Source organism: Amblyraja radiata, chromosome 9, assembly GCF_010909765.2.
Source record: "Amblyraja radiata isolate CabotCenter1 chromosome 9, sAmbRad1.1.pri, whole genome shotgun sequence".
In the NCBI taxonomy this organism is placed as follows: domain Eukaryota; kingdom Metazoa; phylum Chordata; class Chondrichthyes; order Rajiformes; family Rajidae; genus Amblyraja; species Amblyraja radiata.
In genome coordinates, this window is record NC_045964.1 from 55,920,937 (window position 1) to 55,937,558 (window position 16,622).

The 16,622-nt window shown below is 48.9% G+C and overlaps 1 long non-coding RNA gene across 1 annotated transcript; it reads left to right on the forward strand.

The window, feature by feature from the left end:
* The first annotated feature begins 919 nt into the window (after window positions 1-919).
* On the forward strand, window positions 920-16,299 carry LOC116977157. The gene is made up of 2 exons (XR_004413133.1): window positions 920-1,069; window positions 16,101-16,299. It is a non-coding gene; the product is annotated as an uncharacterized LOC116977157 (long non-coding RNA).
* Window positions 16,300-16,622: the final 323 nt, after the last annotated feature.

Sequence of the window (16,622 nt, forward strand, 5' to 3'; positions counted from 1 at the left end):
TCTGAAGAAGGATCCTACCCCGAAACATCACCCATTACTTCTTCTCCACAGATGCTGCCTGTCCCGTTGAGTTACTCCAGCTTTTTTTGCGTCTTTCAGTTTAGTTTAGAGACACAGCGCGGAAAACAGGCCCTTCGGCCCACCGGGTCCGCACCGACCAGCGATCCCCACACATTAACACCATCCTACACCCACTAGGGACAATTCTTTTACATTAACCTACAAACCTGTACGGCTTTGGAGTGTGGGAGGAAACCGAAGATCTCGGAGAAAACCCACGCAGGTCACGGGTAGAACGTGCAAACTCCGTGCAGACAGCGCCCGTAGTCAGGATCGAACTCCGATGCTGCATTTGCTGTAAGGCAGCAGCAACTCTACCGCTGCGCCACCGTGACCGCCCTAAATCTATTGTAAATAAAATATTCAACTGGTCGGGCAGCATCTGTGGTGGATGGCAGTTGGTCAGCGCCCCTCCCCCCCCCCACTACGGTGAGTGACAGCCCGGACACGCCCCCAGGTAAACCCCGCCCTCGAGTTAGTGGCAGCAGTGACCCCGCCTCCAGTGTTGACAGACCCCGCCCCCGGCGTGAGTGACATTCTTGACCCCGCCCCCAGTGTTGACAGACCCGCCCCCATATAAACCCTGTCCCCGGGGTGAGTGACAGACGGTGGCCCCGCCCTCCAATGTTGACAGACCCCGCCGCCGGTGTGAGTGACAGGCGATGACCCCGCCCAGGGTGGAGGTAGCGCCGGCCCCGCCCCCGCGGGAACACCCCGCCCCTGGGCAGTGAGTGACGTGCGCTGGCCCCATGCCCCCGCCCCCCCCGGTGAGCGACAGCGCGGTTAAACCAAGCTCCCGCGTGAACACCCGGCCCCCGGGCGGTGAGTGACGTGCGCTACCCCCCTCCCCCCCGGTGAGCGACAGCCCGGTTAAACCCCGCCCCCGGGCGCTGAGTGACAGGCGGCCGCCCCGGGAGCCGGTCACGTGATGGAGTCGCTGATGGACGTGGAGGTGTCTTCGTGCCGCCACTCCCGCTTCCTGCGCCCACTGCGGGCCCACTACACTCAGGTGGGTGCGGGGCCCACTGCGGGGTCGGGGAGGGGGTGGAGGGAGGCCGGGCTCTGCGGACACTGGTCACTCTGTGGGAGTCTGGGCCCCCTGTCATAAGGTCACCAGTGATAGGAGCAGAATCAAGTCTACTCCACCATTCGATCATATCTGATCTACCTCTCCCTCCTAACCCCATTCTCCTGCCTTCTATCCATATCCCCTGACACCCGCACTAATCAAGAATCTATCTATCTCTGCCTTATGGGGAACAAGGAAATGGCAGACGAGTTGAACAGGTACTTTGGATCTGTCGTCACTAAGGAGAACACAAACAATCTTCCTGATATAGTAGTGGCCAGAGGATCTAGGGTGACAGGAGGAACTGAAGGAAATCCACATTAGGCAGGAAATGGTGTTGAATAGACTGATGGGACTGAAGGCTGATAAATCCCCAGGGCCTGATGGTCTGCATCCCAGGGTACTTAAGGAAGTGGCTCTAGAAAGCGTGGATGCGTTGGTGATAATTTTCCAATGTTCTATAGACTCAAGATCAGTTCCTGTGGATTGGAGTGTAGCTAATGTTATCCCACTTTTTAAGAAAGGCGGGAGAGAGAAAACGGGGAATTATAGACCAGTTAGCCTGACATCGGTGTTAGGGAAGATGCTGGAGTCAATTATAAAAGATGAGATAGCCGCACATTTGGATAGCAGTAACAGGATCGGTCCGAGTCAGCATGGATTTACGAAGGAGAAATCATGCTTGACTAATCTCCTGGAATTTTTTGAAAATGTAACTAGGAAAATGGACAAGGGAGAACCAGTGGATGTAGTGTATCTGGACTTTCAGAAAGCATTTGATAAGGTCTCACATAGGAGATTAGTGGGCAAAATTAGGGCACATGGTATTGGGGGTAGAGTGCTGACATGGATAGAGAAGTGGTTGGCAGACAGGAAACAAAGAGTAGGGATTAACGGGTTCTGAATGGCAGGCAGTGGGGTGCCGCAAGGCTCGGTGCTGGGATCGCAGCTATTAATAATATACATCAATGATTTGGATGAAGGGATTCAAAGTAACATTAGCAAATTTGCAGATGACACAAAGCTGGGTGGCAGTGAGAACTGTGAGGAGGATGCTATGAGAATGCCGGGTGACTTGGACAGGTTGGGGGAGTGGGCAGATGCATGGCAGATGAGGTTTAATGTGGATAAATGTGAGGTTATCCACTTTGGTAGTAAAAACAGGATTACTATCTAAATGGCGTCAATTTGGGAAAAGGGGAAGTACAACGGGATCTAGGGGTCCTTGTACATCAGTCTATGAAAGTAAGCATGCAGGTACAGCAGGCAGTGAAGAAAGCGAATGGCATGTTGGCCTTTATAACAAGAGGAATCGAATATAGGAGCAAAGAGGTCCTTCTGCAGTTGTACAGAGCCCTAGTGCGACCACACCTGGAGTATTGTGTGCAGTTTTGGTCCCCTAATTTGAGGAAGGACATTCTTGCTATTGAGGGAGTGCATCGTAGGTTTACAAGATTAATTCCCGGGATGACGGGACTATCATATGCTGAGAGAATGGAGCAGCTGGGCTTGTACACTCTGGAGTTTAGAAGGATGAGAGGGTATCTCAACAGCGATAAGACAGAATTCCTCCTCATAGGCTCCAAAGCCACACTCAGCAAAATCAATAACCCCACTCTCACCATCGACGGCACCACTGTCTCCCCATCTCCCAAGGCCCACAACCTTGGCGTGATCTTTGATTCCACCCTCTCCCTTGAGCCTCACATCCGCCATGTCATTAAAACCTCCTTCTTTCATCTCCGCAACATCGCCAAACTCAGACCCTCTCTCACACCTCCCGCTGCTGAAAGACTCATCCATGCCTTCATCTCCTCCCGACTGGACTATTGCAACTCACTTCTCCTTGGCATCAGCTCCACCTACATCAACCGACTCCAACTGATCCAGAACGCAGCCGCCCGATTCATCACCCACACCAAATCCTGGCATCACATCACTCCAGTCCTCAAACAACTTCACTGGCTTCCCACCTCCCACCGGATCACCTACAAAATCCTGATCCTCACCTACAAAGCCCTCCACCATCTGGCCCCCCCATATCTCACTGACCTCCTCTCCCCCTACCAACCCTCATGGTACCTCAGATTCACATCAGCCAGTCTCCTCTCCATCCACAAGTCCAACCTCCGCAGTTATGGGGACAGAGCCTTCTCCAGGGCAGCTCCCAGGCTCTGGAACTCCCTCCCCCAACTGATCCGCAATTCCGTGTCCCTCACCATCTTCCAGTCCCGCCTCAAGACCCATCTCTTCACCTCTGCCTATCCTTAACCCCACGTCCCCCTCCCTTTTCATCTGTGCATTAATTGCCTCATATTGTGTTTTGAATTGTATTCTGTCTTTACTTTGTGTACTAGTCATGTCTCTACTATTTATTTCATTCCCCTTACATGTTTTTCCTCTACCTGCTAAATTTTTGTAAGGTGTCCTTGAGACTCTTGAAAGGCGCCCATAAATAAAATTTATTATTATTATTATTATCTAATTGAAACATATAAGATTGTTAAGGGCTTGGACACGCTAGAGGCAGGAAACATGTTCCAGATGTTGGGGGAGCCCAGAACCAGGGGCCACAGTTTAAGAATAAGGAGTAAGCCATTTACAACGGAGACGAGGAAACACTTTTTCTCTCAGAGAAAGATGAGTTTGTGGAATTCTCTGCCTCAGAGGGCGGTGGAGGCAGGTTCTCTAGAGAGAGAGCTAGATAGGGCTCTTAAAAATAGCAGAGTCAGGGGATATGGGGAGAATGCAGGAACGGGGTACTGATTGGGGATGATCAGCCATGATCGAAGGGCCAAATGGCCTACTGCCTTAAAAATATCCACTGACGGCCTCCACAGCCTTTTGTGGCAAAGAAATCCGCAGATTCACCACCCTCTGACTAAAGAAATTCCTCCTCATCTCCTTCCTAAAAGAACGTCCTTTAATTCTGAGGCTGTGACTTCTCTCACTGGTGGAAACATGCTCTCCACATCCAAGCCTTTCACTGTTCTCCATTCTCTGCATATGCACGTGCCTGTCAATAAAGCTCTTAAATGTCACTATCGTATCTGCCTCCACGACCACCTGTGTAAAAAAAACCTGCCCCACACAGCTCCTTTGAACTATTCCCCTCTCACCTTAAAGCCATGCCCTCTACTATTTGATATTTCCATCCCATGTCTGCAATTTCTACACCTCTCGTCATTTTATTTACTTCTACCAGGTCTCCCCTCAACCTCTGCCGTTGCAGAGAAAACAATCCAAGTCAGTCCAACTTCTGTTCTAATACCTCTTCCGCACCCTCTTCAAAGCCTCCACATCTTTCCTGTCATGGGACGACCACAACAGCAAACTACACTACAAATATGGCCTAATCGAAGTCTTCTAAAGCTGCATCATGACTTCCTGACTCTTATACTCAATGCCCAAATCGATGAAGGCAAGCTTACCATAAACCTCATTTACCTCTCTATCCACTTGTGATGCCTCTTCTTTCATGGAGCTGTTGACTTAGTGCCCAGATCCCTCTGCACATCAATGCTGGTAGAAGAGAAACAAAATGCTGGAGTAGCTCGGCGGGACAGGCAGCATCTCTGGAGAAAAGGAATAGGTGACGTTTCGGTGAACCTCTCAGTCTGAAGAAGGCGTCTTGACCCGAAATGTCACCTGTCCCTTCTCTCCCGAGATGCTGCCCGTCCCGCTGAGCTACTCCCGCTGAGCTACTCCAGCTTTTTGTGTCTATCTTCGGTGTAAGAAGCCAGCATTTACAGTTCCTTCCTACACAATGCTGTTCGGAGTCTTGCCATCGCCCTCATACTTTCTATGCACCCACGTGCTGTGGATTCTCTGCTCACTCCCACACCATTCCCTCCTCTGCCCCTTCCACGACCTATTCCTGAATCTCTTCTATATTTCATCTATAGATTGCCCTTTGCCCAAACCACTAGGAACCTCTGTGGCAGTTTTCACAAGAACGTGGGCACCCAGCATTCTTCTCCCTCCACCTGTTCAGTGTCATTGTCAAACACCTATTTGAAATTTGGATGAACAGAAATCTCTTCCACAAGTGAATGGAGCACTTTGGGACGGCACTGTGGCGCAGCTGGTAGAACTGCTCTCTCACAACGACACAGAGCCAGGTTCCATCATGACTTTGATGATATTGACGACTCAATGGATATTTTTAAGACAGAGATAGATAAATTCTTGATACGTACGGGTGCCTGGGGTTATGGGGAGAAGGCAGGAGAATGGGGTTAGGAGGGAGAGATAGATCAGCCATGATTGAATGGCAGAGTAGACTTAATGGGCCAAATAGCCTAATTACTTTATGACTTTAGACTTTAGAGATACAGCATAGAAACAGGCCCATTCAGCCCACTGACTCCATGCCAACCAGCGATCATCCCGTACACTAACACCACCTGACACACTGGGGACAATTTTTACCTGCATGTCTTTGGAGTGTAGGCGGAAATCGGATCACCTGGAGAAAACCCACACGATCACAGGGAGAACGCCCAGACCCCGTACAGACAGCACCCGTACTCAGGATCGAAACCGGGTCTCTGGGGCTGTGAGGCAGCAGCTCTACCGCTGTGCTACTGTGCCTGACCATCCTTACGTGCTATCTGTGTGGAGTTTGCATGTTCTCCCTGTGATCGCATGTGTTTTCTCCGGGTGATCCTATTTTCTCCCACACTCCAAAGACATGCAGGTAAAAACTGTAAATTGTCCCAAGTGTGTAGGATGGTGTTATTGTATGGGATGATCGCTGGTTGGAACGGATTCAGTGGGCCGAATTGGCCTGTTTCTATGCTGTATCTCTAAAGTCATAAGGTCATTAGGAGCAGAATTAGGCCATTTGGCCCATCTAGTCTACTCCGCCATTCAATCATGGCTGATTTCTCCGGGTGCTCCGGTTTCCTCCAACATCCCAAAGACGTGCGGGTTTGTAGGTTATTTTGGCCCTCTGTAAATTGTCCCTGATGTGCAGAGAGTGGATGAGAAAGTGGGGTAAAATAGAATCGAGTGTGAACAGGTGATCGATGGTTGGCATGGACTCGGTGGGCCGAAGGGCCTGCTTTGGTGCTGTATCTCTAAACTAAACCAAAGACTGATACCGGAGATGGACACAGAATGCTGGAGTAACTCAGCGGCACAGGCTGCATCTCTGGAGAGAAGGAATGGGTGACATTTCTTCAGACTGAAGAAGGGTTCTCAACCCATTCCTTCTCTCCTGAGATGCTGTCTGTCCCGCTGAGTTACTCCACCATTTTGTGTCCATCTTCGGTTTAAACCAGCATCTGCAGTTCCTTCCTTCACAAAGACTAATACCATTGTGTTCTTGTCACTTCTGAACATACAAAATCTCAGACATTGTGATACAGTCATTGATAAGACCATACTTGGAGTTATGTGTGCAGTTCTGGTCACCCGGCTACAGGAAGGATGTCGTTAAGTTGGGAAGGATGCAGAATAGATTCACCAGGATGTTACTGAGACTCGCGGGCTTGAGTTATAACGAGAGGTTGGATAGGCTGGGAGCGTGGAAGGTTGAGGGGTGACCTTACTGAGGTGTCCAAGTTCATGAGGGGCATGGATAAAAGTGAACACTCACAGTCGTTTTCCTCGGCTAGGTAGAGGTTTCTAAAAGAGGGCGACTGTTTCACACAGAGGGTAATCCATATCCGATATGAGCTGCCAGCGGAAGCTTCAGAAATGGATGCAATTATGTTTCAAAAGATATTTAGATGGATATTTAATTAACTATCATTAACTATCGCCCAATCTCAAACCTCCCCTTTCTTTCAAAAACCCTGGAGCGTATCGTTGCGTCGCAACTTCATTCCCACCTCCTTGTGTATAACCTACTTGAACCCCTCCATCTGGCGTTCGCCCCCTCCATAGCACAGAAACTGCTCTCCTCAAAGTCCTCAACGACCTCCTCACCTCTGCTGACACTGGTTCCCTCAACATCCTCATCCTCCTCGACCTGAGCGCAGCCTTCGATACAGTGAACCACAACATCCTGCTCACCAGACTCAAAGACCTCGGCATTGAAGGCTCTGCACTCAGCTGGCTCCGTTCCTACCTTTCCAACAGATCCCACTTCATCTCTCTCCACAACCACACCTCTGCTACAGCCACAGTCACTCAAGGCATTCTCCAAGGCTCCGTACTCGGCCCCCTCCTCTTCATCATCTACATCCTCCCCCTTGGTCAGCTACTCCGCCACTTCAACCTGGACTTCCACTGTTACGCCGATGACACCCATATCTACCTCGGCACCAAATCCCCCCACAACCCCCCCCCCCCTCTCCCATATCAACTCCTGTTTGTCAGCTATAAAAACCTGGATGCAACATAACTTCCTCAAACTCAACAGCGATAAGACAGAATTCCTCCTCATAGGCTCCAAAGCCACACTCAGCAAAATCAATAACCTCACTCTCATCATTGACGGCACCACTGTCTCCCCATCTCCCCAGGCCCACAACCTTGGCGTGATCTTTGATTCCACCCTCTCCCTTCAGCCTCACATCCGCCATGTCATTAAAACCTCCTTCTTTCATCTCCGCAACATCGCCAAACTCAGACCCTCTCTCACACCTCTCGCTGCTGAAAGACTCATCCATGCCTTCATCTCTACCGACTGGACTATTGCAACTCACTTCTCCTTGGCATCAGCTCCACCTACATCAACCGACTCCAACTGGTCCAGAACGCAGCCGCCCGACTCATCACCCACACCAAATCCTGGCATCACATCACTCCAGTCCTCAAACAACTTCACTGGCTTCCCATCTCCCACCGGATCACCTACAAAATCCTGATCCTCACCTACAAAGCCCTCCACCATCTGCCCCCCCCATATCTCACTGACCTCCTCTCCCCCTACCAACCCTCACGGTCCCTCAGATCCACATCAGCCGGCCTCCTCTCCATCCACAAGTCCAACCTCCGCAGTTTTGGGGACAGAGCCTTCTCCAGGGCAGCTCCCAGGCTCTGGAACTCCCTCCCCCAACTGATCCGCAATTCCGTGTCCCTCACCATCTTCCAGTCCCGCCTCAAGACCCATCTCTTCACCTCTGCCTATCCTTAGCCCCACGTCCCCCTCCCTTTTCATCTATGCATTAATTGCCTCATATTGTGTTTTGAATTGTATTCTGTCTTTACTTTGTGTACTAGTCATGTCTCTACTATTTATTTCATTCCCCGTACATGTTTTTCCTCTACCTGCTAAATTTTTGTAAGGTGTCCTTGAGACTCTTGAAAGACGCCCATAAATAAAATTTATTATTATTATTATTATTATTATTATATATGGGAGGAAGGGTTGAGAGGGCTATGGGCCAAATGCAGGCAAATAGGACCAGCCCAGTATGATAACTTGTTCAGCATGGACAAGTTGGGCCGAAGGGCCTGTTTCTGTACTGTACAGCTCTATGACTACTGCTAAATTCCACCTTCTATAGACAAAGCACCCCTAAATCACCATCACCCACCTAGCCAGTTGTTGAGCTCCTCGATCTTTGCATCTGGGCAAGTAACATTACATAGTTTGATAGACAATAGACAATAGGTGCAGGAGAAGGCCATTCGGCCCTTCGAGCCAGCACCGCCATTCAATGTGATCATGGCTGATCATCCACAATCAGTACCCCGTTCCTGCCTTCTCGCCATATCCCCTGACTCCGCTATCTTTAAGAGCCCTATCTAGCTTTCTCTTGAAAGTATCCAGGGAACTGGCTCCCATCGCCCTCTGAGGCAGAGAATTTCACAGACTCACAACTCTCTGGGTGAAAATGTGTTTCCTCATCTCTGTTCTAAATGGCTTACCCCTTAATCTTAAACTGTGGCCCCTGGTTCTGGACTCCCCCAACATCGGGAACATGTTTCCTGCCTCTAGCGTGTCCAAACCCTTAATAATCTTATATGTTTCAATAAGATCCCCTCTTATCCTTCTAAACTCCAGAATGTTTATTTGGCCTTAAACATTATCTCTGGTTCCTTTTCCACAGATGCTGCCTGACCTGCTGAATGTTTCCAACGTTTTCTGTTTTGCTTTTACTTTTCATTTACTCTGGACTACTCAATCTCCCCTTAAAAGACAGCCGTCACCCCTGGAACTAACCTGGTAAATCTTCAATGCCGAAGATAGATACAAAATGCTGGACTAACTCAGCGGGACAGGCAGCATCTTTGGATAGAAAAGAATGGGTGACGTTTCGGGTCAGACTGAAGAAGGGTCTCGACCCCAAACGTCACCCATTTCTCTCCAGAGATGCTGCCTGTCCCGCTGAGTTACTCCAGCATTTCTGTGTCTATCTTCAGTGTAAACCAACATCTACAGTTCCTTCCCACACAAATCTTAAATGCACTGTCACAATAACAGGAAGGTGGACAAAAATGCTGGAGAAACTCAGCGGGTGAGGCAGCATCTATGGAGCGAAGGAGGGTCTCGACCCGAAACGTCACCTATTCCTTCGCTCCATAGATGCTGCCTCACCCGCTGAGTTTCTCTGGCATTTTTGTCTACCTTCAATTTTTCCAGCATCTGCAGTTCTTTCTTAAACTAAACGTCACAATTAAGGGCCTGTCCCACTGTACGAGGTAATTCAAGAGTTCTCCCGAGTTCTCCCCTGATAGCTCGTGTAATGTACGTAGTGGGTACGTAGGGGCTCATACGAGTAAAAGTAAAACAAATTTTCATCAGTATTTTTTTACTCGTGGACATTTTTCACAGTGTTGAAAAAACGTCACGAGTTTACGTACGAGCCGCTACATGACATCCACGAGCCCCTACGTACCGCTACGGACATTACCCGAGCTCAAATCAGGGGAGAACTCGGGAGAACTCTTGAATTACCTCGTACAGTGGGACAGGCCCTTAACAGGTATAATCCATCTTTTGGTAAGGGGGCCAGAATGATACACAGTACTGCACATGTGGTCTCACCATTGTCCAATTTAATAGTAAGGCATCTTGTATTTGAATCCTCTGTGATAGCCTGCTTCACAGTGGGGCATGTTAGCTTCTAACTATTATACAAAAGACACAGTTTAGAATATGCGTAGAAGATGGAATACAGCACAGGAACGGGCCCTTCGACCCACAATGTACGAGACTAACGTTGCTAAGTGAAACTAATCTCCTCTGCCTGCACGTGATCCATACCCCTCCAACTCCTGAATATCCAATGTCTCTTAAACACCACTATCTGCCTCCACCACCACCCCCCAGCCACGTTCCAGGCACTCGCCACCCTCTGGTAAATACAAACTTGCCCCGCACATCTTCTTTAAGCTTTGCCCCTCTCACCTGTATGCAGTGCCCTCTAGTCTTTGACATTTCCACCCCAGGAACAAGGTTCTTTAAAATAGCGGAGTCAAAAAATAGCGGAGTCAGGGGATATGGGGAGAAGGCAGGAACGGGGTACTGGTATGGATGATCAGCCGTGATCACATTGAATGGCGATGCTGGCTCGAAGGGCCAAATGGCCTACTCCTGCAACTATTGTCTATTGTCTATTGTCTACTCTCAGCCTTTTTTCCCTAGGATGGAAAACTCTTCTAATAGAGGAGTAAGCTTTAAGGGGAGAGGGACAGAGTTTAAAAGAGATGTGCGGAGCACGTTTTTTTCACGGGGGGGTGGGTGCATGGGATGAGCTGTCGGGGTGGTGGTGGAGGCAAATATGATAGTGGTGTTTAAGAGACTTTTGGACATGCACATGGATATGCGGGAGGGATATGGGTTGTGTGCAGGCGGGTAAGAGATGGTCTTGGCATTGTGTACGGCACAGACATTGTGGGCTGAAGGGCCTGTTCCTGGGCTGTACTGTTCTATGTTCCTTGTAATACTTATCAAATGACACAAAGTGCTAGAGTAACAGTGGGTCGGGCATTCATTTCTGGAGATCGTGGATAGGAGACGTTTAGGGTCGGGACCCTTCTCCAGACTCCCAGAGATACTGCTTGACCTGCTGAGTTACTCCAGGACTTAGCGTCTTGTTTTGTAAATCAGCATCTGCAGTTCCTTGTTTCTCCATTTATCAAATGACTTGTTCATTTGAGGGAAGATATACTATCTTCATGGCATGGTCTTGACAGGCTGTGCCTCTGTACTGCTTGTGATTCCTGGCTGTGACTGGGATGAAGGTGACACAGTCATCTTTTATAACAAGATGAATCGAATATAGGAGCAAAGAGGTCCTTCTGCAGTTGTACAGAGCCCTAGTGAGACCACACCTGGAGTATTGTGTGCAGATTTGGTCCCCTAATTTGAGGAAGGACATTCTTGCTATTGAGGGAGTGCAGCGTAGGATTACAAGGTTAATTCCCGGGATGGCGGGATTGTCATATGCTGAGAGAATGGAGCAGCTGGGCTTGTACACTCTGGAGTTTAGAAGGATGAGAGGGAATCTCATTGAAACATATAAGATTGTTAAGGGCTTGGACACGCTAGAGGCAGGAAATATGTTCCCAATGTTGGGGGAGACCAGAACCAGGGGCCACAGTTTAAGAATAAGGGGTAAGCCATTTAGAACGGAGACGAGGAAACACTTTTTCTCACAGAGAATGGTGAGTCTGTGGAATTCTCTGCCTCAGAGGGCGGTGGAGACAGGTTCTCTGGATGCTTTCAAGAGAGAGCTAGATAGGGCTCTTAAAAATAGCGAGTCAGGGGATATGGGGAGAAGGCAGGAACGGGGTACTGATTGGGGATGATCAGCCATGATCACATTGAGGCTGGCTCGAAGGACCGAATGGCCTACTCCTGCACCTATTGTCTATTGCCTATTGTCTATTGACACATCTGTGGAATGCGGGTGTGCTGACCAGCATTGCAGACACCTTGGCACGCAGCTGCAGTGTTGCTGAGCATGGTGGTGTGAGAGAGTCTTCTGTCACGGCAGCAGAGGGTGCTCTGAGCTCAACCATGGAGAATTCTTTAGCAGGTAGACACAAAATGCTGGATGGAGTAACTCAGCGGGTGAGGCAGCATATCTGGAGAGAAGGAAATGGGCGACGTTTCGGGTCGAGACCTCTTCTTCAGACCCAAACCGTCGCCCATTCCTTCTCTCCGCTGAGTTGCTCCAACATTTTGTGTCTTCCTTCTATTTATACCTGCATCTGCAGTTCTTCCTTACACGAGAATCCCTCAGCAATGTCTTTACTCTGGCAAACCTGCAATTGTCCGATAGGCATTTAAATAGGCAATAGGTGCAGGAGTAGGCCATTTGGCCCTTCGAGCCAGCACCGCCATTCAATGTGATCATGGCTGATCATCCCCAATCAGTACCCCGTTGCTGCCTTCTCCCCATATCCCCTGACTCTGATATTTTTAAGAGCCCTATCTAGCTCTCTCTTGAAAGCATCCAGAGAACCTGCCTCCACCGCCCTCTGAGGCAGAGAATTCCACAGACTCACCACTCTCTGTGAGAAAAAATGTTACCTCGTCTCCGTTCTAAATGGCTTACTCCTTATTCTTAAACTGTGGCCCCTGGTTCTGGACTCCCCCAACATCGGGAACATGTTTCCTGCCTCTAGCGTGTCCAAGCCCTCAACAATCTATGGATTTGGATATGGTTGATGTGCAGGCAGATGAGATTATCGATGAGTCATTGAGTCATACCGCTCATAACAGCTGAAGTGTGGACTAGACTTGTTAAATGCTGCCAAACATGGCGCCTCTTGCATGCGGGCTCAGTAGGCTGTTGCTGTACAGTTGCTGGGAAGGACAGGAAGGCTCTGCAGAGAGTAGTGCGTTCGGCCGAACGCACCATGGGAACTACACTCCCCCCTCTGCAAGACCTATACACCAGGAGATGCAGATCCAGAGCCAGCAACATTATGGGGGACCCCTACCACCCCAGCAACAGACTGTTCCAGCTGCTACGGTCAGGCAAGCACCTCAGCTGAAAACAGAGAGGATGAGACGGAGTTTCTTCCCACAGGCCATCAGGACTGTAAACTCTTATCTCACCAGGGACTAATTTACTGTTGTGTCTTAAAAAAAAATGTAATACTGGTTTCTCGAAGGTAGACAAAAATGCTGGAGAAACTCAGCGGGTGAGGCAGCATTTATGGAGCGAAGGAAATAGGCAACGTTTCGGGTCGAAACCCTTCTTCAGACAAACATATACTGGTTTCTGTTCTGTTGTCCTGTTGTTTTGCATAATCCCACAGTCATTGGCACTTTCATTTCACTGTGCATCTTGTATGTGTATGTGACAAATAAAGTTGACTTGACTTGGCTTGCTAATCACGGGGTGGTCTGGGTGGTGAGACTCTAGTGGACTGTTTGCAAGAAAATAATTTTGCTGTGTTTGCACTTTTCACATGTGACCAGAGAGCACAGAAACATGCCCTTGAGCCCAAAGATCCTATAGTGAGCAAGATAGATCACTCGACGAAAAAGACGTAGTACGGTTATGGGTAGATTCATGGGTAATTTTCGGCCCTATTTCCGTAACCGGCTTCCGTCTCCGCACCAAAGATCCCATAGGATACTAGTGCGGAGACGGAAGCCGGTTACGGAAACATCCTCCTAAAAATAAAAGTTATTTGGGAAAAATCTTCTCCTCATTTTCAGAATTTAAATTTATTAACACGAACTGTTCCCCCGCAACGTTGATTACACTGCGAGTCGGGTTGGGTCGGGTTACTGAAATGGATGAAAAAAAGGCCCACGTTCCATTCCGTTGCGTACTACACCTCAGCCCATTGCATTTAGCAGGAGTGGTCTACTTGCTCCGCTTTAGGATCTTTGGTCTGGGTGGTGAGACTCTAGTGGACTGTTTGCAAGAAAATAATTTTGCTGTGTTTGCACTTTGCACATGTGACCATAGAGCACAGGAACATGACCTTGAGCCAATCTTGTCATGCTGTCCAATATACCCAATCCAAGCTGCTACCCGCATTTGGCCCATATCCCCCTAACCCCCTAACCTATCCACGTACTTGTCCAAGTAGGCATTGTGGACAGCACAGATCTTGTGGGCCAAGTGTCTTGTTCTGTTGCTATACTTTTCTAATTATTAAATCCTCGTGCAGAAAACACAGTTTTATATCCAGTAATGTAAAGCCAAAGAATTTAATTGCGACTAATTTAATAGTATGAAAGTGCCGTCGCAGGTAGATGGGAAGGGAAGAAAGCTTTCGGTCGACACAAAATGCTGGAGTAGCTCAGCGGGACAGGCAGCATCTTTGGAGGGAAGGAATGGGTGATGTTTCGGGTTGAGACCCTTCAATAGACAATAGACAATAGGTGCAGGAGTAGGCCATTTGGGACGACAGATGGCACAATGGGCTAAGTGTGCGGCTGGCAACCGGAAGGTAGCTGGTTCGAATCCCGCTTGGAGTGCATACTGTCGTTGTGTCCTTGGGCAAGACACTTCACCCACCTTTGCCTGTGTGTGTCCTTGGGCAAGACACTTCACCCACCTTTGCCTGTGTGTGTGGATGTAATTATGTGAAGCACTTTGGGGTCAATGCAAGTTGACTAAAAATGTGCTATATAAATAAATAAAAATTTAATTTAATTTTTATTTCGAGCCAGCACCGCCATTCAATGTGTTAGGGGACGATCAGCCATGATCACAATGAATGGCGGTGCTGGCTCGAAGGGCCGAATGGCCTCCTCCTGCACCTATTTTCTATGTTTCAATGTTTCTATGGCTGATCATCCCCAATCAGTACCCCATTCCTGCCTTCTCCCCATATCCCCTGACTCCGCTATTTTTAAGAGCCCTATCTAACTCTCTCTTGAAAGCATCCAGAGAACCCGCTTCCACCGCCCTCTGAGGCAGAGAATTCCACTTCAGACTTCAAAACTTTGGTAGATTGCCTTCATCAGTTCTATTGGGGAGAGAAGTTGGGATGTTATGCCACTCTTCTATAAGACGTTGGTGAGGCCACATTTGGAGTGGTGTGTTCAGTTTTGGTCACCCTGCTATAGGAAGGATGTAGTTAAGCTGGAAAGAGTGCAGAGATAATGTACAAGATGTTACCAGGACTTGAGGGGCTGAGCTATAGGGAGAGATTGGGCAGGCTAGGACTTTATTCCTTGGAGCGCAGGAGGATGAGGGGCGATCTTACAGAGGTGTGTAAAACCATGAGGGGAATAGACAGGCTGAATGGACATTCTTTTACCCAGATTTGGGGATTCAGGAACCAGAGGACATAGCACTGCCATTCAATGTGATCATGGCTGATCATCCACAATCAGTTCCTGCCTTCTCCCCATATCCCCTGACTCCACTATTTTTAAGAGCCCCATCTAGCTCTCTTTTGAAAGCATCCAGAGAACCAGCCTCCACAGCCCTCTGAGGCAGAGAATTCCACAGACTCACAACTCTCTGGGTGAAAAAGTGTTTCCTCGTCTCCGTTCTAAATGGCTTACTCCTTATTCTTGAACTGTGGCCCCTGGTTCTGGACTCCCCCAACGTCGGGAACATGTTTCCTGCCTCTAGCGTGTCCAAACTCTTAATAATCTTATATGTTTCAATAAGAGTAATGGACCTCCAGCAGCCTTCTAAATGCTGCACCTTTTACCAGGCTCCCCCACAGAAGCGGCACAGTGGCGCAGCGGGTAGAGCCGCTGCCTCACAACGCCAGAGACCCGGGTTCGATCCTGACCTCGGGCACTGTCAGTGTGGGATTTGCACGTTCTCCCTGGATTTCCTCCGGGTGCTCCGGTTTCCTCCCACATCCCAAAGGTATGCAGGTTTGTAGGTTGATTGGCCCTCTATAAAGCACCCCTAGTGTGTAGGGAATGGATGAGAAAGTGGGATAACATCGAACCAGTGTAAACGGGTGATGGGCATGGACTCGATGGGCTGAAGGGCCTATCTCCGTACTTTATCTCATGAAAAAAAAAGTATTGCATGGAATTTTGCGCCTGATTTGCATATCTCGCAGTCAATGAGTAAAAGCTTGGGGAAGGATAATTTTGCAATCTCTGCTCATCTCACCGATCTCTCTGCAGGTCCCTGCCTGTGGTTTGTTGGAGGATGGAACCTGTCATTAAACCCACTAATGGAGTAATCTCAGCTTTTGATCTTTCATCTCTAATCACACCAATTGTCTGAATTCCTGTCAACTGCACCTGCCCCTCCAGAGTGGATTCTGTCTCCTGTGTCACCATTCCTTCTTTTTTTCACTCTTATAAATATTCACTGCTCAAACTGGGATTGTTTTGACTGGAACACTGGAAAGAGGCTGAGGTAAAACATGATAGAAGTATGTAAGATAGAGGAGGCACAGCGGTAGAGTTGCTGCCATCACAGCACCAGAGACCCGGCTTTGATCCTGACTACTGGTGCTGTCTGTACGGAGTTTGTACGTTCTCCCCGTGACCGCGTGGGTTTTCTCCGGGTGCTCCGGTTTCCTCCCACACACCAAGGATGTGCGGGTTTTTAGGTTAATTGACTTTGGTTAAATTGCAAAAATTGTCCCTGGTGTGTAGGACGGTGCTAGTGTGCGGGGTGATCGCTGGTCGGCAGGAAGT